At 43.2% G+C, this 23,499-nt stretch overlaps 1 protein-coding gene and 1 long non-coding RNA gene across 2 annotated transcripts in view; one reads left to right on the top strand and one right to left on the bottom strand.

Annotated features, from left to right (window-relative positions):
* LOC132346740 (uncharacterized) overlaps window positions 1-23,083 on the top strand; it is a 56,948-nt gene extending 33,865 nt beyond the window's left edge. The window contains exons 3-4 of the long non-coding RNA XR_009496661.1: window positions 3,680-3,789; window positions 5,067-23,083. This is a non-coding gene — a long non-coding RNA (uncharacterized lncRNA). The remainder of the gene's footprint in view (window positions 1-3,679; window positions 3,790-5,066) is intronic.
* HTR2A (5-hydroxytryptamine receptor 2A) overlaps window positions 1-23,499 on the bottom strand; it is a 65,866-nt gene that overhangs the window by 9,699 nt on the left and 32,668 nt on the right.

The following is a 23,499-nucleotide window of genomic DNA, read 5'->3' on the forward strand; positions in this document are numbered from 1 at the left end:
CAAACAGCAAGGCAACGTGAAGAATTGATGGAGAGTAGTAGTTAATTGGGGGAGAAAAGTGTTGAGTGAGGTTAAGCTCCAAGTCTTTGTCGCAATTCTTTAACTACTATGACTAAATGTCCAAAAAGCCTTTCAAGCTTGTATTCTGCCCCAGTCCATATACGATTCTTGGAAGGAATGATCCAAGTCTGCCCGCGGGACATGCAGTTGTGCACTCACCGCCCAAGCTGGTGGTCTTGGTTCCCTCTCCTTGCTTCCTAGAAAGGTGACCTCTTGCTCTTCTGACCCTCATTCCTTTTCCATTGTGTTTATAGCCCAGAAGTTGTGCTTTTTTAAATTTAATTTTTATTTTATGTTGGTGTACAGATGATTTAGGGCTTCCCAGGTGGTTCAGTGGTAAAGTATCTGCCTGCCAATGCAAGAGACGCGGGTTCGATCCCTGGGTTGGGAAGATCCCCTGGAGCTGGAAATGGCAAACCACTCCAGTATTCTTACCTGGGAAGAAATCCCGTGGACAGAAGAGCCTGGCGGGCTACAGTTCATCTGGTTGCAAAGAGTCAGACACAACTGGGCAACTAAACAGCCACAAGATAGTTACTAAGTATACAGCTAAAGTGCTTTAGTTATACATATACATATATCCATTCATTTTCAGATTCTTTTCTTGTGTAGGTTATTACAGAATACTGAGTAGAGGTCCCTGTGCTATACAGTGGGTCCTTATTGATTATCTGTTCTATATAATAGTGTATATATGTTAATCCCAAACTCTTGATTTACCCCCCACCCTCAGCCCCAATGAAGTTGTGATTTTAGTGTGACCATCTTGTACTGAAAGGTCAAGAGACTACATTCTGACTTGCTGAAGGTGTGTTTTCAGCTGTGGACAGTTCACCTGGAAGTCCATCCACGTGCCTCATCCCAGGCAGATTGGTGTCTTTCCACCACCTTCTTCACCTGACCATATGTCATGAAGCCCAGATAGAATCTGAATGATATGATGGAATTTGAAAAAAACGATCAGAGTCTCATTTTCTCGTTGGAATACAACAGAGAAACTTTTCAAATTCTTTCATTCAACTCGTCATCTGTATTGATAATAAGTGGACATCACACTATCCATCAATGGAAAAGTGTCCTTTTCTAGACCGTATATTTAGCCATGTGCTCAAGAGCAAAGGTTTATTTACAAAATTTCATCTCTGCCCAACATACATCTTGGAAGAACTATATCTTTTCTTCCATGTGTTTAAAAAGGGATAGAGTTTTGGAGTGATTCCTTCTGAAAGCCTGAAGAATGAATTTCACACGTGACAACTCACTTCCTGGCCTCTGGGCTTAGAAGGCGTGTCAGGAACAGTGTCCCTAGTGCTCGAGCCCACTCTGTAAGGTCTCTGTGATCTGGTCTTAATGTCATTATTCACCTTTCTCGATTCTGACACAGCCATGTGGTGTTCTCTGTCTTCTTTATGTCATATCTTGAACTGTAAAGGATATTACATGTGGCTTGAAAAAGCAAGAGAGTTCCAGAAAAACATCTATTTCTGCTTTATTGACTATGCCAAAGCCTTTGACTGTGTGGATCACAATAAGCTGTGGAAAATTCTGAAAGAGATGGGAATACCAGACCACCTGACCTGCCTCTTGAGAAACCTGTATGCAGGTCAGGAAGCAACAGTTAGAACTGGACATGGAACAACAGACTGGTTCCAAATAGGAAAAGGAGTACGTCAAGGCTGTATATTGTCACCCTGCTTATTTAACTTATCTGCAGAGTACATCATGAGAAACACTGGACTTGAAGAAACACAAGCTGGAATCAAGATTGCCGGGAGAAATATCAATAACCTCAGATATGCAGATGACACCACCCTTATGGCAGAAAGTGAAGAGGAACTCAAAAGCCTCTGATGAAAATGAAAGAGGAGAGTGAAAAAGTTGGCTTGAAGCTCAACATTCAGAAAACGAGATCATGGCATCCGGTCCCATCACTTCATGGGAAATAGATGGGGAAACAGTGGAAACAGTGTCAGACTTTATTTTTCTGGGCTCCAAAATCACTGCAGATGGTGACTGTAGCCATGAAATTAAAAGATGCTTACTCCTTCGAAGGAAAGTTATGACCAACCTAGATAGCATATTCAAAAGCAGAGACCTTACTTTGCCAACAAAGGTCCGTCTAGTCAAGGCTTTGATTTTTCCTGTGGTCATGTATGGATGTGAGAGTTGGACTGTGAAGAAGGCTGAGCACCAAAGAATTGATGCTTTTGAACTGTGGTGCTGGAGAAGACTCTTGAGAATCCCTTGGGCTGCAAGGAGATCCAAGTCCATCCTAAAGGAGATCAGTCCTGGGTGTTCATTGGAAGGACTGATGCTGAGGCTGAAACTCCAGTACTTTGGCCACCTCATGCGAAGAGTTGACTCATTGGAAAAGACTCTGGTGCTGGGAGGGATTGGGGGAGGGAGGAGAAGGGGATGACAGAGGATGAGATGGTTGGATGGCATCACTGACTCGATGCACATGAGTTTGGGAACTCCGGGAGTTGGTGATGGACAGGGAGGCCTGGCGTGCTGCTATTCTTGGGGTCACAAAGAGTTGGACACGACTGAACTGAACTGAACTGAACTGACTCTTCAGCTAGTAGATCTGCCTGCTCCACCTGTGTCTTCCAGTGGCGTACTTGGGGCATGGCGGTGTCCCGCTGCTGGAGCAAGGGGTCCCATTCTGTGTACCTGCAGTACCTCGGAGGGTTACCTATTAATCCAAGCTCAACTTGTGGAAACACAGAAGTGCATAGCAGGAGAGACTCCTGAGGGCACAGGCCTTGGAAAGAAGCACACTGTAGGAGAGAAATACTGAGAATATCTGGGGATGCAGGGCAGAGAGGAATGCGGTATCTAAAGCACGTTGGTTTGTTCGTAAAAGCCTTGAGCACCTCTGGGGAAGGAAGATGCTCTGTATGCAGAATCTGGAAGGTACAGTCTCACTTCTCCATTTTGCCCCAGATCAGTTCCAATGCCACTCTCTCCCCTGAAATGCTCTGCCAGCTCCTGGGGGTGCTCCAGAATTTCTCTGTAGCAAGGACCTGGGTGGCAGCTGGCTGGGTGTGTGGAGCAAGGCAACTTGTCTTGTGGCTACATTTGTTTTTACTTTGACTGTATGATGATTTGGGGGTGATCTGGGGGCTATAGATGGAGATCATGTTCCCAGACCATAGTCTACATTTCTTTTAAGACGTATCTCATGACATCATTCTTTTAAGACACCCCTGGTATGAAGCCTTTCCCTAATTGTTTTTCTCCAAAATAAGAGCCTTTTTCCTTTATAGACCTTTATGTGAGCGTGTGTACTCAGTTGCTTCAGCTGTGTCTGAGTCTTTGCTATCCCATGGACTGTAGCCCACCAGGCTCCTCTGTCCATGGGATTCTCTAGGCAAGAATACTGAAGTGGGTTGCCGTGCCCTCCTCCAGGCGATCTTCCCATCCCAGGGATCGGACCCAGGTCTGTGCATCTCCAGCATTGCTATAGACCTTCATCACCTCCATAAATCATTTATATTGAGCTCACCCACCCTTCTAATGCCTTAGAATTTTTCTCTAGAATTGCCATTTCAACCATGAGATGATAATCTCATTATGATAATCGATTATGTGACATCGATTGTTTTACTTATTGCAGGTTCCTCCAGTAGCTAACACAGCGCTGCTCATACGTGGGTCTGGGCAAATGCTTGTGGGACTGACTGAATGAATGAATGGAAAGAGGAGAAAAGATGAGGAATTACAAAGGTAAATTATAATAATAATTCTTATAGACATAACTTGAATTTACTGGATTATTTCATAATGTTATCCTTCATTTTTGCCAGAAAAACACAATACATGAGCTTACCAGTTAGCCACCTAGGGCAGAGAGAGGGAAATCAGATAATTCCGGGATCCTTAACTTGTATACCTTCTGAGAAAACTACATAGAGGATTAACCAGCACATGAGCTGACCATCTCAACAGCTATAATCACAGGAAAAAGATGCTGAGAAATGCAGTGTCTGAGGGAGAATCAGGAGACCTGGGTTTATTCCTGTCTGTTCTGATTCATAACCTAGATCTAAGGTTGTTGTTTTTCTCAAAGTTCTCCTTCAGGTAAATGACACAGGTTACATATTAGGAAAGTAGCACAAGACAGTGAGGAAAACACAGAATAAGGCATCACAAGACACAGGTTTGCATCCTGACTCTGTCAGTCACTAGCTGGGTGACCGAAGACGGCTTAATTGTGACGCCTTTCTCTGTAAGGTGGAGATAATAAAAAGAGGCCTTCCCTAACTTACCTATAGGGCCTTGGTGAGAAAACAAGGTAATGTGTCTGAATTATCTTGCAAACTTTTAAGATAGCAGTTATTATAATGTCCTTGACACTATGCTTAACTCTGAGTATACCACAGAAGACCTTTGAGAACCTTTGTGAAGCCCAAGATCTTGCAGGGAAAATGAAATAGACACAGGTGATTTAGAAAGACAGCAGTGCAATATTTAAAATGGATAACCCACAAAATCCTACTGTATAGCACAGGGAAATCTACTCAATGTTATGTGGCAGCCTGGATGGGAGAAACCTTTCCCTTCTCCAGGGGGTCTTTCCAACCCAGGGATCAAACCCAGGTCTCCTGCATTGCAGGCAGATTCTTTACCAACTGAGCCACAGGGGAAGCCCAAGAATACTGGGGTGGGTAGCCTATCCTTTCTCCAGCGGATCTGCCTGACCCAGGAATCAAACTGGGGTCTCCTGCATTGCAGGCGGATTCTTTGCCAACTGAACTATCAGGGAAGCCTCTAGAAAGATAGCAGTGCAATATTTAAAAGGGATAACTCACAAAGTCCTACAGTATAGCACACTGAACTCTACTCAGTGTTATATGGCAGCCTGGATGGGAGGGGTGTTTGGGTGAGAATGGATACATGTATCTGTATGACTGAGTCCCTTTGCTATCCACTTGAAACTATCACAATATTGTTATTTGGCTATGTGTATGCACTCAAGTAATGCTCAAAATTCTCCAAGCCAGGCTTCAGCAATATGTGAACCGTGAACTTCCTGATGTTCAAGCTGGTTTTAGAAAAGGCAGAGGAACCAGAGGTCAAATCGCCAACATCTTCTGGATCATGGAAAAAGCAAGAGAGTTCCAGAAAAACATCTATTTCTGCTTTATTGACTATGCCAAAGCCTTTGACTGTGTGGATCACAATAAACTGGGGAAAATTCTGAAAGAGATGGGAATACCAGACCACCTGATCTGCCTCTTGAGAAATTTGTATGCAGGTCAGGAAGCAACAGTTAGAACTGGACATGGAACAACAGACTGGTTCCAAATAGGAAAAGGAGTACGTCAAGGCTGTATATTGTCACCCTGTTTATTTAACTTATATGCAAAGTACATCATGAGAAACGCTGGGCCGGAAGAAACACAAGCTGGAATCAAGATTGCCGGGAGAAATATCAATAACCTCAGATATGCAGATGACACCACCCTTATGGCAGAAAGTGCAGAGGAACTCAAAAGCCTCTTGATGAAAGTGAAAGTGGAGAGTGAAAAAGTTGGCTTAAAGCTCAGAAAATGAAGATCATGGCATCCGGTCCCATCACTTCATGGGAAATAGATGGGGAAACAGTGGAAACAGTGTCAGACTTTATTTTTCTGGGCTCCAAAATCATTGCAGATGGTGACTGCAGCCATGAAATTAAAAGACGCTTACTCCTTGGAAGGAAAGTTATGACCAACCTAGATAGCATATTCAAAAGCAGAGACATTACTTTGCCAACAAAGGTCCATCTAGTCAAGGCTATGGTTTTTCCTGTGGTCATGTATGGATGGGAGAGTTGGACTGTGAAGAAGGCTGAGCACCGAAGAATTGATGCTTTTGAACTGTGGTGTTGGAGAAGACTCCTGAGAGTCCCTTGGACTGCAAGGAGATCCAACCAGTCCATTCTGAAGGAGATCAGCCCTGGGATTTCTTTGGAAGGAATGATGCTAAAGCTGAAACTCCAGTACTTTGGCCACCTTATGCGAAGAGTTGACTCATTGGAAAAGACTCTGATGCTGGGAGGGATTGGGGGCAAGAGGAGAAGGGGACGACAGAGGATGAGATGGCTGGATGGCACCACTGACTTGATGGACGTGAGTCTGAGTGAACTCCGGGAGTTGGTGATGGACAGGGAGGCCTGGCGTGCTGCGATTCATGGGGTCGCAAAGAGTCGGACACAACTGAGCGACTGATCTGATCTGATCTGATCTGATGCACTCAGTCGTGTCTGACTCTACAACTCCATGAACCGTAGCCTTCCAGGCTCCTCTGTCCGTGGAATTTTCCAGGCAAGAATACTTGAGGTTATTCGGCTATAATCCAATTAAAATAAAAAAGTTTAAAAAATAAAATTAAATAAATAAAGAAGAAGAGAGCAGTGTAGGATAGAATGAGACCAAGAGGAGAAGCCGGTGATGTGGATAAACCCTCCTACGCGATGTCAGAACGTGATGGTCATTGTGGGTTAGTGTCTCTGGGAAAGAGTTGTGTAGGACACTGTGTGGTTAAGCTGGGTTTTGTGGGTCAACAGACTCTGGACAGGGGTCAAGTCCAAAGGTAGAGGGGCGGGTATACTATTGCTGAATATACATGGCTGTAGTACACCTGCCAGGGTGCACTGGCCAGGGCTGAGTTCAGTTGTGTTTGGCATGCAACTGTGAACTCAGGACGAAGGGCACATGCTTGTCAGCGACAAGAAGCATTTCCTCTCTCTGTGATAGCAACCTATTTTAGTCATTCATCCAGTGATCAAATATTAATTGAATATACAGAGAACTAGGTACTTTCGGAACTGACAGGAAGAAGGTGCTTAAGTCTATAATCACTGCAATTCAAGACTTCTGGCTGTCATTCACGAACTCATCAATCCAAATCAAGACTAGGGAGGAAGAGCATACAGAGGTGTAGGCAGAAAATCTAGGTTTAGCCCTGGCATCAAATTGTTAAAATGCAGTTAAAGTAAATCTTGATTTTTTTTTAAGGCAGGTATAATGCAGGATGGCAGGCTTCCCAGGTGGATCAGTGGGAAAGAATCCACCTGCCAACACAGGAGATGCAGGTTTGATCCCTGGGTTGGGAAGATTCCCTGGAGAAGGAAATGGCAAGCCCCTCCAATATTCTTGCCTGGAAAATCCCATGGACAGAGGAGCCTGGTGGGCTGTAGTCCACGGGGTCACAAAAGAGTCAGAACCCACTATGTGATTTAACAACGACAATGCAGGATGGCAATTCGCAAATATTTTGGTCTCAAGACTCTTTCACACATTGAAAAATTATTAGGGACTCCAAAGAGTTTTTGTTTCTGTGGGTTATATCTATAAATACTTCTTGTGTTAGAAAAGAAAGCTGAGAACACTGAGAATAATAATTTACCAATCCATTTTAAAACAAAACTAATAACCCATTACATATTAACATAAATAACATTTTTATGAAAAATAATTATGTTTCCCAGAATAAAACAGTGAGAAGAATGGCTATGTTTTGCAGTTTTGGAAATTTCTTTTATGTCTGACTTAATGGAAGACAGCTGGATTCTCACACATGCTTCTGCTTCAGCCTGTTACATCACATGCCATGCATCTTCTGGAAAATTCCACTGCACTCTCATAAAACAATGAAAGGGAAAAGAGAAAACGACACCTTATTTTCCCCAACTTTATCAAGATATATGACATATACCACTGTGTAAGTTTAAGGTATATAATGTGATGATTTGATACACATGCAGTTTGCAAAATGTTTACCACAATAAGGTTGTTTAACACATCCTTTATCTCATAAAATTACCATTACTAAGCGCTGTGCTCTTAGTAACTTTCAAATATACAATATGGTATTGTTAGCTACAGTCACCACGCTGTACCTTAGATCCCCAGAACTTATTCATCTTATAACTGGAAGTTTGTACTCTCATTTCCCCCAACCCTCAGCCCCTGGTAACCATCATTCTGATCTGTTTGTAAAAGTTCAATGATTTTAGATTCTACATGTAAGTGGGGTCATACAGTATTTGTCTTTCTCTGCCAGACATTCATTTAGCATAATGCCTTCAAGGTCCATCCACGTTGTCACAGAAGGCAGGATTTCATCCTTTTTAGTGGCTGAGCAATATTCCCTCTATATCTACACACACCGCATTTTCTTATCCATTCACCAGTGGACCCTTAGGTGTTTCCATATCTTGGCTATTGCGAATAATGCTGCAAACAACGTGGGGTTATAGACATCTCTTCAGGACAGTGATCTCGTTTCCTTTGGATATGATGATAACAATGTTGATGACGATGATGATGTTGGTGATGATAATAGTATTAGCTTGGCTAGACTTCCTGAAAGTGTCCCAGAGATCCCTGGAACCCACACTGAAAACCACTGATAGAGAAGAAAAAGCCACCAGCTTCAACTCAGAAAACTCAAGTTTGGATCCCCTGTGACCTTAAGCCAACCACTTAATCCATCTGAGTTTTTTCTCCCATAAAATGGGGGATTATTTAATAGTATCCCCATTAAAGAATTCTCATGAGGACTATAAACGAGAATTGCTCTACTGTTGGTAGTAAATATTAGGTCTTAACTTGTTAAGTCTTATTCTGTCTAGCAGACAGAAATAACAGAGAAAAATGTTCAACAGCCTTTCTTAATGTGCAGAGTCCTTCATTTTATGTGAAAATCTCTGCTGTGGCTGGAACCACCAAAGTTTCATTGCAGAACTGGTATGATGAGGAAACTTCTGTTTTCCTCATCCACTGAGTATCAGAGCTTCCTGCTTCATCAATGGCACGTCTCTACCAGGGACTCAATTCTGTTGCCACTGGGAACCTGACACCTCAGCTACCTCCATGCTGGCAAAGACATTCTGTTTTTTCCACTTTGCTCTTTTCCATATCACAGTTTTGCCAAATGCTGCTCTTTGGAGGAACCTCGGCCATGAGCCAATGTCTGACCGGCAAGGAAGGCTGGGAATTTGAGTTCTGCCTCTTGGGAATTTCTCCAAATACAGAAAGGTTTGTTGGAAGAGATGGCCAGCTATGACTATGCCAGATACCCATCTCACCGGACCTAGCTATGGTGCGGTTTGCAGCTGTTGTCACTGGGCTAGGGGCAGGGAAATGCCTTTTTCAAAGATGACAGTGCTGGAATTCCCGGCTTTTTGCTACTTTCCTCTTCCTTCCTGTGATTGTCCTCTTTCTCTGTCATCCCTGCAGTCAGCACATGCTCAACTATTTAATACATAGATCATTCTGGAAATTACATACTAACAGGTGTGAACTTGAATGCATAGGGCACTGGTGTAGTCATATAACTGAGTTCTGTGTTGGAGTATAAGAAGATGGAAGAGTAGCGCTTGGTAAGCGGAACAGTGTCTAAGGACGAGCAGGTTCAATTAAGGAAAAAACACACTGTGCGAGCCAAACAAAACATCTGTACGCCAGACCAATTTTTCATTATTCAATTAGCTTGGCATAGGTTTGGAGCTTTATAAAGTTTTTTTTTTTTTGCATTGTGTATTCGCCCTGCCCCCATAGCTGCTGGTGTAAATAAACTGCATCTCCTGTTGGTGGAAAAAAAAAAAAATTAAAGTGTTTTTAAGTGGATTCTTCTTTACTCCCATCTCTTATAGGTTTCTTATCTTGCCATGTTTTTGGGGTCACTGTCCCTGTACTGCTAAACTGACATTGTTTCTACCAGAAGGCTCAAACACATTTTAATTTGGCTCTTAAGTCCTGTGATCAAGCAGGGTCTTTATCAGCGTGGGTGACAGACATACTCCCCTTGGACACAGATCAATGCAATAGCCACACAGATAGGTAAGCCCTTTTTCTGACAGTGTCCCTGGAGGAGGGGGACACGGAAAGTCACCAACTGGTGACCCCCTTTTCTAACGTAAGCTACCCTTCTGTATCTCCCTCCTGTCTTAGCCACTCTCTCCTTGAACTGCTAGGTTTGTAGAGCTTTGTACCTTCCCACTCTTTTATCAAAAACTCATCAGGGAAGATCCCCTGGAAGAGGAAATGACAATCCACTTCAGTATTCTTGCCTGGGAAATCCCTTGGGCAGAGTAGCCTGGTGGGCTATGGTCCACAGCATCACAAAAGAGTTAGACATGACTGAAGTGACTGAACACGCATGCACACACTGGTTGGCCAAGACCTCTAAACTTCCCATCCGGTTTAAGGAAGCCTGAGATGAAGAACTTTGGGTTTTGATTTCTCCCAGACTGTATTTTCAGTGAGTGATAATAAAATTGCCACTCAGTAAGATTTCATTTATTCTAACTTCTATAAAGTTATGTTGTTGTTCAATCGCTAAGGCGTGTCCAACTCTTTGCAACCCCATGGACTACAACACACCAGGCTTCCCTATCCTTCACTATCTGCCAAAGTTTGCTCAGTCTCATGTCCATTGTGTTGAAGATGCCATCCAACCATCTCATCCTCTGTCGTCCCCTTCTCCTCCTGCCTTCAATCGTTCCCAGCATCAGGGTCTTTTCCAATGAATCGGCTCTTCGCATCAGGTAACCAAAGTATTGGAGCTTCAGCTTCAGCATCAGTCCTTCTAGTGAATATTCGGGGGTTGATTTCCTTTAGGATTGACTGGTTTGATCTCCTTGCTGTCCAAGGGATTCTCAAGAGTCCACACCACAATTTGAAAGCATCAATTCTTTGGCACTAAGCTGTCTTTATGGTCCAAGAAGTTAATTTGCCAGTTACATGTTAAAATTGAAACTCTTCTTGGAATAAGTCAGACCAGAAGACTGACTTAGACTCTCATATAGATAACTTCCATACCATGGAAACAGGGACTTCTGAAAAATTCCTCAGTCGTCCTCTTAGTTGTGGGCTTCCCTGATAGCTCAGTTGGTAAAGAATCTGCCTGTGATGCAGGAGACCCCGGTTTGATTCCTGGATCAGGAAGATCCCCTGGAGAAGGGAAAGGCTACCCATTCTAGTATTCCGGCCTGGAGAATTCCATGGATAGTCCATGGGGTAGCAAAGAGTCGAACAAGACTGAGTGACTTTCATTTTCACTTTTCCACTTAGTTTATAAGGGTAGGATGGTTTTAGACTAAGGGGGAGAGAGACCCTCCTTTTAACAACCTTTTGGGCATTTGAGTAGTGGCGGATATGGCCAAGTAAACTGTGAACTTCTTGATTATATGCTCACTACTTTTCTAAACTTTGTGACAGTAGCAGAGACATGGTTTAACTAATTCCAGCGCACTAAAGTTTTGCACTGAAACATTTTGTGGGGGACAGATTAATGATGCCCTGAAATACTCACATCCAACTCCTGGAACCTGAATACGTTGTTTCACAGTGAAAGGGAGTTAAGGTTGCAGGTGAGCATTACGGATGCCAGTCAGCTGACCTTCAGCCAGGGCGAGAATCCCGGTTCATTCAGGTGGGCTCACTGTAATCACAGGAGCCTTTAAAGTGGAAGAGAGAGGGGGAGGGTCAGATCAGAGCCACCAGGTCTTTGAAGAAGGCAGCCGTTGGCCTCTGGAAGCTGGAAGGAGCGAAGTGATACTTTGTCCCTGAGCTCCCTGAAGGAATGTGGCCCTGCTGATGCCTTGACTCGGTCTGGTAAGACCTATTTTAGACTTCTACCTGAAACTGTAAGTAATACATTCATGGGTTTCCTAAAAACTCTTGACCAAACTGTTGCGCAGTTGTGACAATTATTACTGCAGCCCCAGAAAGGGATACACATTGCTTGGAGCAGTTCCTGCTTGGATACTTGGGTATTGCTGTAGGTCAGCACATTCAGGGAGATGGTCAATGGGTGGGGGGAGCTCTCCAGCTCATGAACACAGCCTCTGCTTGTGCACAGCCCTCCCTGCCCTCATTGTTTTAATGGCATTGCTTTTGTGTGTTTGGAGTGGGATTCACCTGATGAATCCTTCAAAACTTCATGAGTTTTGATGCTTATCCAGGCTCCTGTGTTAATTTTTAAACTCTCCTGTGAGGAAGAAACCTATTCCAGAATATGAAAAGCGGCCTTGTTTTTCACCTTTATTTATGCTATTGAAGTGCCATTCACAGCTGTGGTCACGTGGGGGGAAATAAACAGGCGGGAGGCTGGGGTTGGGAAGCACTGCCTTCCGTCCTTGGTCCTTCCTCTTCCTCAGACAAGCCATGGGTGTATGGATTTTGATCTCTCATAAACAGTGACAACAGCTTTGTCAAGTTCCTCCAATCCTTTTGATCTTTGAATTGAAACTGTGGGTTTAATTTAGGGGAAAACTAGTATCTTAAGTTGTGCTATTAACGATGTCAAATTATCCCAATATGAACACGTTACATATCTTTGTAACTAGTTGTCTTATTATTTTCTCATAATAGTGTAAGGCTTTTTTATTTTTTATAAAGTTCTTGAGGATTCTTATGTTACCGCCTTTTTTTTTTTTTGCCCATATCCATCTGCGTGGTTGCTGTTGTTCCTTTATATGCTGTGTTACCTCTGAATTACTGAGTAAAGACTGGGGGACGCATTCCCTTTATCGAATTGCTTCTCATAGGCCAAAGTATCTTTTGTTTAAGTTTGTGCCGCAGCTTATGGAGACACCAGGAGAAGGGGTTACACAGCTCACACCCTAGCCCATATGCCTCCTGGTGATTTTGGTTGGGAAGGAAGAAGGACTTTAGTGCAGAGAATCTCTAGCATTAAAATGTGCGCCCCAAATTCCTGTTTGTCCATAGCCTGCCTGGATGCCTCTATGAGCACCTGCATGGGCTGCTGATCTAGCTCACCCTCCCCTGGCCCTCGGGCTGGGAGAAGCAGGAGGAGAGAAAGCTCAGGGACCAGCTGACTGCTCCCCTGCTTCCCGTGTGCTCTCATTCAATGTTCTGGACCTTGGGGCACGTTTAAAACATCTCAGAGCTTTAAGATACTGACACCTGGGCCGAGCTTGAGCTCCAGGTGAGGCCCAAGACAGAAGATTTTAAAACTCCACAGGTGATTCTCATGTGCTGTGGAGGCCAAGCTCTGCGGCCTCAACCCTGGTTGGCCTGAACAAGCCCACTGGCTGGAGAAGGTGCTGGCGGACGTTGCGGTTTCTTTGCTTTGCCTGGTCACCAGGGAAGCAGCCTCTGCCAAGGGTGGTGGGGAGACCCTAAGGGGGCCCTCTGCCCCGTCTGTGGCTCTCACTGCTTTCCTCTCTAGATCATGTGTCTGCCACGTGTGGACCTGATGACCGGTTTTCCTAGAGGTTTGCCGTAGCCTTGATGCTAGTCCTCAGAGTCATTAATAACCTTCTTCTGCTAGGCTGGGAAGAGATAGTCTCCAGTTCCAAAGGGTCTGCCTTTGTAACAGCACCTTGAGGCTCTTCTTTACTTTTACACCTGGAAGAATAAAGGGGAGCCAGCCTGAGAGACTAAGCTGGACGGGTTGTGGTCATCAGCACCACGTGTATCTTCTATCAGGTTGGGGGGGTGGGTGGATGGTGGTGGAATCTCAGGACTCTGGACACAGTGCCAAGTCTGGGATTTGATTCTTTTTTTTTTTTTTAATTTATTTTGGCTGTGCTGAGTCTTCATTGCTGCCTGGGCATTTCTCTCATTGCAGCAAAGGTGAGAGGGGGCTGTTTGCTAGTTGCAGTGTGTGGACTTCTCACCGCAGTGGCTTTTGTTGCAGAGCTCAGGCTCTAGGGCACATGGACTTCAGTAGTTGGGGTGCACGGGCTTGGTTGCCCTACAGTATGTGGGATCTTCCTGGCCAGATTGAACGCATGTCTCCTGCATTGGTAGGTGGATTGTTTACCACTGAGCCCCCAGGGAAGCCCTGGGATTTGATTCTTACCTAACAAGTTTGCCCCTCAGAGTTGTTGTGAGGATTTAATGTGATAAAGTGGAAAGACCCTCCCTCCCCCGCAGTGTCATCTTTCAGGAGATGCCCACAGGTGTTAGCTGAACTTGAACTCCTGTGGTGTGAAGAGGACGGAAACATTAATGTGTTACAGGAGGATCAGTGCGCTGAGAATAAGAGAATCTTCGAGCAGGTGGTGTTACAAATGGCTTAGGTGTTTCTTGGTGGCTGTGAGTCATACCTTTAGTGTTCCCTTTTGTTGGGATTGCTTATTAGATTTTGTTAGAATTTAGTTAATTAGACTTTTTTGTTAGCTTACAAGAAGGCGCATAATAGAACTTGCAGAACTATTTAGAAGCAAAATAGAAATAAGCTATTTAGCTTATTTCAGGCTTGTACTGGCTCGAGGCAGACACTGCTCGAGTTGACTTTTATTGTTAGGACTTCCAATAGTGGTGGTTTTTCTTTCTTTCTCTTTTTTTTTCTGAACCGCTATTAGAATAAAATATCACTATTCCAGGTCTGGCCCTACTTCAGCTCTATCTAGGTGTTGTCCGGGGATTTTATGGTATACGTCACTAATAACAGAAATCAGCAGAGACTCCTAGGTTCAGGTATGTGATCATAAAATTAACATTAGATAACACTCAAGGGAAAAACAGATCAGGGCCTCTGGTCAAGTGATCATAGATTACCTTCTGCCTGCCCACCCCCCCACCCCCCCACCTGCTGCAACCTGCCCCAGTTTTAAGGTTATGAGCTAGAGTGTTGCTGGGAAATAAGTTGAAGTCCTAATTCCCAGTATTTGTGAACATGACCTTATTTGAAAATAGACTTCCTTGATCAGGTTCAAAGAAGGTCATTAGAATAAGCCCTATGTCTAATCCTGTATGTCTGACCTTATGGAGAGGAGAAGTTAGGATGCAGAGACAGACAGACCCAGGGATGACAGTATATGAAGATTAAGGTAAAGATTGGATGGTACATCTACCAAAACAAAGAATAAATGGGATTATCAGCAAACCACCAGAAGCTGGGGGAGAGGCATGGAACACTCTCTCCCCCACGGCCTTCAAAAGGAACCAGTCCTGCCCGGGCCTTTATTTTGGACTGCTAGCCTCCAGAACTGTGAAACAAATGTATTTAAGTCACCGGTTTGTGGTATGGCAGCCTAGAAAAGTAACACACCCCTTTACCCTCACTCTGCCTCCTGGGAGAAGTGATGCTATGGATCGGTTAGGTTCAAGGACACTCACTGAATTGTTAGGGTGAAGCCTGAAAATGTTGCTATTTAGCCATCTTTGATCTTCGGAAAGGTGAGTGTCACATGATCCAACATAGAACATTCTTTGTGTGTGAGACCCCTAAATAAACCTCATTAGGGTGGTATGGAGGGTTGTCTCTCCCTTGTCTGGAATGGGAAGGGACTCCCTACGGGGTATCCTGGCCACCTTTTTCTTTGGCTTTTTCCTTATGATATTGGTTGCTCTCTATTCCATATAGACAGACAAACTGTACCTGGGGACAGAACCGCAAAGCTTACTTTCCCTAAAAAGGTCTGAAGTTGGAGACCTTTTAGTGTTCTGAAGGGCCTATAAAAATTATAAGACCTGGAAAAAAGGATCCAAAATACAAATATGTAACCTTTTCAAAATGAACATCTAGTGTCTATGCAAAGTAACGTCTAACTATCGGTGCTGAGCTGGCTACCTAGCTACCTTAATATGCCACATTGAACAAAACTTACATATTTAAGTTTATGTGGATGGAGCCTCTAAAAATTAGTCCCCAAAAGTCTTAAACAACCCTGGCTCTGGGGAAAAATGGTCTTTCCTCTAATCACCATTGTCTTATTCTTACAACTTGTTCCTTGCTGGTTTATTTCTTGACATTCAAGATAAGAGACTGGATTTTAGGGCAAAACAGGGTAGAACAAAGCAATCTTTTGTCCTGCTTCATCTCTGGTTATAAATTTCTCTTGGAAAAATGATAGTGTTCTGAATAATGGGTTAAGAACAAGATTCAGGCATTTGTGTCCTACCAATATGAATCTTAACCTCCTTGTAAAAGTACTCAATTTGAATTGTTCTTCTCTATAAAAATCTCTCATTAAAATAAAACAGTGATCCCTCATGGCTTTCTAATCAACCTAATATGCGATTTAGAAAGGACTTGAAATAAAGTTGTACCTAGTGCTTCATTTATCTTTCCAGTGAACTCTTAATAAACCTCATAGCTTAACCTCTCTTTTTCCCAACAAAGACAGATAGGAAGTAAAGATGTAAGAATGTTACTTCATTCGCTATGAACCTATGAAACTGAAGGTAAAAATTGCAGGGTTCTGAATAGAAATGAGTCTTCTAAATGGATGTGGGGCTTGGCTGTCCTTCAACCTTATGGAATATCGATCTTTTATGTGAATACAGGGTCTTCCCTGATAGCTCAGTTGGTAAAGAATCTGATTCCTGGGTTGGGAAGATCCACTGGAGAAGGGATAGGCTACCCACTCCAATACTTTTGGGCTTCTCTTGTGGCTCAGGTTAGGTTTAGGGTGAATACAGATCTTATAAATACCTTAAAATTGGTAAAAGCTAAGATCAGCTTGCCTTTCTCTAGTAGAACCTCTTCAACTCTTAGTACAAAGTATTAGAGTGAATGGGGCTTGTATGGTGGTTCTTATGGAAGTACTCACAAAGTATTGGGTTGGTCAAAAAGTTGTTTGGGTTTTTCACAAGACGGCATGGAAAAACCCAAATGAACTTTTTGGTCAACCTGATATTTACATCCTGGGATCAGGGTTTCTTATGAAAAGGCTTGTAACTTAGGTTAAAGGGCTATCATTATTTAATGACTTATCATTTATGCAGAAAATACTTTTCAAATATCTCCTAAGTGTCAGGCATGATGCTGAGCCCCAAGGATACCCCCTTGGCTGAAGCAGTCCCTGCTATGAGTTTACAGTTCAGTAGGAAAAATTACTAACAATGGTAAGAAATTCTAGGGTGGCAGCAGTTTTGGGGTACAACAGGGAGCGCAGAGAGACACTTAGATTTGGGGATCAGATCAAGAAAGCTTTCTGCAGAAAGTGATCAAAAACTTGAGACCTCAAAAAGAAGGCTTTATCCAGACAAATTGAATACATTTCCTAGAGACAGGAAAGCACAGCATGTAATAAGAAGTGAAAGTAATTCAATATGAGGTAAGGATCCTCCAGGGAGAGATGAGCCTGAAGAGGTATGCAAGAGTCGCATCTTGAAGGGCCTTGTGAGCCATTTGGAGAAGTTTTAACTTTATCCTGAGGGTGACACACAGCCATTAAATGACTTAAGGCAGAGAATGGAAATGATGGGATGAAAGGTTTGGCAGTGTGGAAAATGAATCAGAAGGGAACTAGCCCAGTATGGCATCACCGACTCAATGGACATGAGTTTGAGTCAACTCCGGGAGTTGGTGATGGACGGAGAGGCCTGGCGTGCTGCAGTCCATGGGGTCGCAAAGAGTCGGACACGACTGAGTGACTGAACTGAAGTCCAGTAAAGAGGCTGGTGTCAAACACAAGGTGAGAAGTGACAGCTGTGGAGCCAAAGAAAGTGGGGGATTAATAAAACATTAAAAGTATCAGTAGATCATAGTGACTAGGTGTGGATGTGAGGACAGAAAGAAAAATGAAGGCTGAAGGTTTTTAGCTCTGTGGGGTGGTACCTACCCCTCACGGAATGTGAACTAGAAAAGAACAAGTTTTAGGGAGAAAGTAATGTCAATTTTGATTGCAATGATTTGGAGATAGAGCACAACCAAGAGGAACTGCTTGGTAAATAGGCAGGAGTCTGGACAGGAAGGTGCTAAGGATTCCTCCAGGACCAGCACCTCAGTTGTCAGGGAGGATCTTAGGAAGAAGGGAGTACTGAGTTGAGCCTTGAAGGATGAAAAGCAGCGATCATAATAAAGAGGTGGAAGATGCCCCAGACAGGGGGAGCATCTTAGTGAAAGAAATCAGAACACAATGAGGAGTTGCAGGTAACACAGAGGGGTTGAGATGGAGTAAAAAGGCAGGAAATATTTCTTTTTTTTTTAATATATTTTTTTTGGATGTGGACCATTTTTAAAGTCTTTACTAAATTTGTTACAATGCTGCTTCTGTTTTATGTTTTCTTGGCCCCGAGACATATGGGATCTTAGCTCCCCAATCTGGTATTAAACCCGTACCCCCTGCATTGGAAGGTGAAGTCTGAACTCTTGGACCACCAGGCAAGTCCCAGGAAATAATTCTTGATGGGCTTTCCATGTCACACGTGATGCACGATGAACCAGGAAGGAGCCAAACAGATTCTAGGCAGGGGAGAGCCCCGGTTACATCTGTGCTTTACAAATTAGATTGGGCACTAACACAAGCGTGAACTGGAAATGGGAATAAGCTGGGCCACTTTAGATAATATAGCACTATTCCTGTCAAAGTTAAAGTCCTGAATGAATGCCAAGGCAGAGGGGATGGAGAAAAAAGGAATGAAACCAGGCGATACCAAGTGACAAAAGACCTAGCTATGGACTCTGGGGGGCAAGAAAAATGGCAAGAATGATGTTCAGGGATCTGACCTGGCCACTTCATAAGCTAGACAAGATGGGTGATGGGAAAAAGTAACTATTGAGAAAAGCAGGACAGATGCACCTTGACCCTTGGGTTTTCATTCTACTGAACTCATGAATTATTAAAAGACTGGGGTTTTTGTTCACTACAAGAAACATTTATAACTTTTGTCTGCAGTAAAGAACTTGCAGTGATGTCATATTATCCTTTTCTATCAATATTAAGGATCAGGAATTATTTCACTCTGAAAAACTACTTTTCTCCCAAGGAGACAGCAGTACTCAACATATGGGAAAAAAATATTACTGTAACTTAGCATTTGTAGGCATTTTTTCTCTCCCAAATAATCACACACAAATCTCTGCAACAAAGTTTTTAATAATTTGTCCAAAGCCTCAAGATATTACTATGTGGCTACTTATTTTCCAAGTTTCAGTTGAAATAAAAATGCTCAAAGTCTTTTCTGAACATCTTTTCTAAATGGTTACCATTATTACTGTTGTGATATTGATACTTTGTCCCATTCATTCATAGCCCTTTTATCTGCTTCAGATTATATTTTGTTTATATATTTGTGTCTCACTGTACTATAGGGTCCTAGGTCGGTATCTGCGTCATATAGAGTAGTAAGGATTTTGACTGTTCCCCTGTCTGGATTTCTAACTGGAGGTCTAAGTCTACTTTGTAATACATGGAAACCTCCATACTAATTAAGAAGAGATCCCCAAGACTTGCCTGGTGGTCCAGTGGTTAACACTCTGCACTTCCAGCAGGGGGTGAGGGTTTGATCCCTGGTTGGTGAACTAAGATCCCACATGCTACACAGTGTAGCCCCTCCCTACATGAAAAAGAGATCCTCAGTGGTAACATGAACAAATTTAAACCATGGTGTTAACTGGGCTTCCCAGGTGGCGCAGGTGGTAAAGAACCCATCTGCCAATGCAGGAGATGTAAGAGACTCGGGTTCGATCCCTGGGTTGGGAGGATCCCCTGGAGGAGGGCACGGCAACCCACTCCAGTATCCTCACCTAGAGAGTCCTAGGGACAGAGGAGCCTGGTGAGCTATGGTCCATAGGGTCACAAAAAGTTGGATAGGACTGAAGCGAATTAGCACACAAGCACACGGGGTCAACCATGGAAAAGTGGCGGGAAGACCTGTGGGTGTGCGTTTGTGTGCTGGGGCCTGAGATGGGGCAAAGAAGGATTGCCAAACAGTCTCCTTTTATTTTTCTTTTGGATGAAGGAAAGCTCTTTGCTTCTAAAGAGGAAAAGACTTATTGAAAGAAGTCCCGCTTAAAACTATGTTCTTTCTGTGACCATATTTTTTTTTTTAATTTTATTTTTAAACTTTACAAATTGTATTAGTTTTGCCAAATATCAAAATGAATCTGCCACAGGTATACATGTGTTCCCCATCCTGAAATGACCATATTCTTAAGTGGAGAGATCTGAGTGAGCCTTTCTCCAGCAGAAGCTGGCTTAATTGGATTCCAACTGGGGAGAATGAATTCTTCATCAGAACATATTTTATTTGCTTAAAATGAATATTGTTGCAGTTACTCCCTGTTTGTCAACAAAGTGGTCATTAACAGCTATCAGTGGCCGACCTTGACAGATTCCATTACTGAAATAATGAAGTCTGATGGGTTACTATTATTAACATTTGCTAATGGTTTCACATTTGCTGAGCAAGAGATGGGGGTGAAATAGAGCTGCTTACTCAGGCAGGTTGACCACCGGGGGATGGCAGGAAGTAGTGAAAAGCACAGGGAGCTTGATGAAAAATGAATGGCTCCCAGGAAGCATTTCTACAAATGAATGCAAATTCAGATATATATCTTTTAACACCATGTTGAAAAGGTTGATTACTTAAAAGTAGACTCACCAGATGTTTTTGTGGTAGGCAGAAATGGGAAACTAAGCAGGAGGAAAAAAGAATTTATCCTTTTAAAAGGTCCTAGTTATTTCCCGACAGCTGGTAGGAAACTGAACTGAGATGCCAAAATGAAGAAAGCAACCGGTTCAGAGTGAAATGGAGGAGAAAGGCTTAGAAGCAAGAGAAAGAGAAGAAGCTGAAATCCGATTGAGTGCTGGCATTTTTGAAACTTGGAGCTTGGGCTCTCAAAGGATAGGATTTTATTTTTTTCTTCTAAGCAGCTTCCTTCTCCCTTGACATACTTCTAGACTGTGATAAATGTCCTTCCCTTGTCCCCAAAACCATTATTAAATTTTCTTTACCTCCAGACACATGACCCAGCAACAAATATCCACACAGCTCCTTCCACCAATCCTTGGGGCTCCCCTGTCAGCTTTGGGCCAAGGAGTAAACTTGCTCTTGCGATACAGTTTGGGAGACATTGGGAAGGAAGGTCTCAAATTCTTTCCTACTTTGCCTAGGTTTTCCCATCACAGATGCATTTCTTTGTATCTGTTGAGCATCTCGATCTTTCTGGCACTCTCTACTTAAAATGCACCCATTTCTGAAAGGGCTGATAACTTAGAACCTATTAGCTCTTATCAACTAACACTTTATCCCAAATAGAAGTCCTATGGGTGCTGAAGCAGGTGCAATGAATTATTTTGAGGAAATTACTGTTTTTCCTTCCCCAAGTGCTACTTTTCAGCAGTGGAAAAGCCTGTTAGTGCCCTCCTACAATTCTGAATAGAAGGCTCCTTCTCTGGTTTAATCTGTGTTGCCAAAACTTCCTGGATCACTAATGACCTGATGGAAGTCAGTTTGTCATATGCCTTTATATAGTGCCAAAGAGCCCAAGATAATGAATAGTGGATACGTGTAGGGGCAACTTCCTTTAGAAGAAAAAAATACTGTCTTGCAGTTGTTGCTGTTCAGTCGCTCAGTCTTATCTGACTCTGTGATCCCATGAACTGCATCACGCCAGGCTTCCCTGTTGTTCACTATCTCCTGGAGTTTGCTCAAGCTCATGTCCATTGAGTTGGTGATGCCATTCAACCATCTCATCCTCTGTCGCCCCCTTCTGATCTTGCCCTCAGTCTTAGCATCAGGGTCTTTTCCAATGAGTTGAGTTCAGTTGCTCAGTCGTGTCCAACTCTTTGCGACCCCATGGACTGTAGCACACCAGGCTTCCCTGTCCATCACCAACTCCTGGAGCTTACTCAAACTCATGCCCATTGAGTCGGTGATGCCATCCAGCCATCTCATCTTCTGTCACCACTTTCTCCTTCTGCCTTAAATCTTTCCCAGCATCAGGGTCTTTTCCAGTGAGTCAGTTTTTTGCATCAGGTGGCCAAAGTATTGGAGTTTCAGCTTTAGCATCTGTCCTTTCAATGAATATTCAGAACTGATTTCCTTTAGGATGGACTGGTTGGCTCTCTTTGCAGTCCAAGGACTGTCAAGAGTCTTCTCCAGCACCACAGTTCAAAAGCATCAATTCTTCTACAATCAGACTTCTTTAAGGTCCAACTCTCACATCCATACGTGACTACTGGAAAAACCATAGCTTTGGCTAGACAGACATTTGTTGGCAAAGTAGTATCTCTGCTTTTTAATATGCTGTCTAGGTTGGTCATAACTTTTCTTCCAAGGAGCAAGTGTTAATTTCATGGCTTCAGTGACCATCTGCAGTGACTTTGGAGCCCCCCCTCCCCAAATAAAGTCTGTCACTGTTGTTAGTGACTTCTAGCAAACGAAGCCTTCCTAAAACAAAACATCTGTTGGGTCAGATAACTCTAAGAACTTCCTCTAATTGGTGAGAACTTCCGTGGTAAAGTACACTACTTTACAAAATTTGGAGCCAAGACTGACAGAAAGAGTAGGAATTGAAGTGAAGGATGGGTGGTATTTCAACCCTGACATCAAAAAGTCTGTTAATTGGGGAAATACCAGGCAGGTCCTAAGGGAGACACAGAACAAGTGGGGTGCAGTGAAGGTGGAGAAATGGGCAGGTCTCTGAGGGCAGAAGGACTCATTTAAGCATTCAAACATAAAGAAAAGTATTTCAAAGTCATCCAAAGGGTGATGGGAAACCATTGAAAAGTTATTAAAGATCTTTATTTACGTAACTCCTATCTCAGAATTTTGCTGAATAAGGCATCAAACTTAAGATGGTTTGAGCATTCAAGTGTTCATCTACAAGTTAACTGGGTTAATAGCTGCACAGATTAATGAGTATGTAAAAATTTTGACACTTTTCTGACCACTTGATTAACATGAAGGTACTTTATAAGAATGAACTACAGAGGACGTGAATAACAGCTGGAATTTTCCTTCAAGTAAATGATGGTGTGACCCTTCCTTGAGGATGAATCTTACCAAGTATTGAAACCAGCTTTTAATAAAGCAGTAGAGGGTGTTAGTTTTCCTAAGTTATAACAGAAGTTGTTGAGAGCATATGATCATTACACGTAACATCTTCTATAGCACAACAAAGGAGGCAAAGACCTATAGTAAGGTAACACAAGACTGTGGTTTTTCCTGTGGTCACGAATGGATGTGAGAGTCAGACTGTGAAGAAAGCTGAGCGCCGAAGAATTGATGCTTTGGAACTGTGGTGTTGGAGAAGACTCTTGAGAGTCCCTTGGACTGCAAGGAGATCCAATCAGTCCATTCTAAAGGAGATCAGCCCTGGGTGTTCTTTGGAAGGAATGATGCTAAAGCTGAAACTCCAGTACTTTGGCCACCTCATGTGAAGAGTTGACTCATTGGAAAAGACTCTGATGTTGGGAGGGGTTGGGGGCAAGAGGAGAAGGGGACGACAGAGGATGAGATGGCTGGATGGCATCACCAACTCGATGGATGTGAGTCTGAGTGAACTCCGGGAGTTGGTGATGGACAGGGAGGCCTGGCATGCTGCGATTCATGGGGTCGCAAAGAGTCGGACACGACTGAGCGACTGAAGTGAACTGAAGGTAACACAGTCAAGGAAAATTAAGTTCTTTGCTTGGCTAATTATACCACTTTCTGTATTTGAAAGCCCTATTTTGGACTATGTAGAAAAATACTGATACTACTTATAAAATGGCATTTGATCCACGAAGAAAAGAAG

The sequence above is a fragment of the Bos taurus genome, chromosome 12 (genome assembly GCF_002263795.3).
Source record: "Bos taurus isolate L1 Dominette 01449 registration number 42190680 breed Hereford chromosome 12, ARS-UCD2.0, whole genome shotgun sequence".
Classification (NCBI taxonomy): Eukaryota; Metazoa; Chordata; class Mammalia; order Artiodactyla; family Bovidae; genus Bos; species Bos taurus.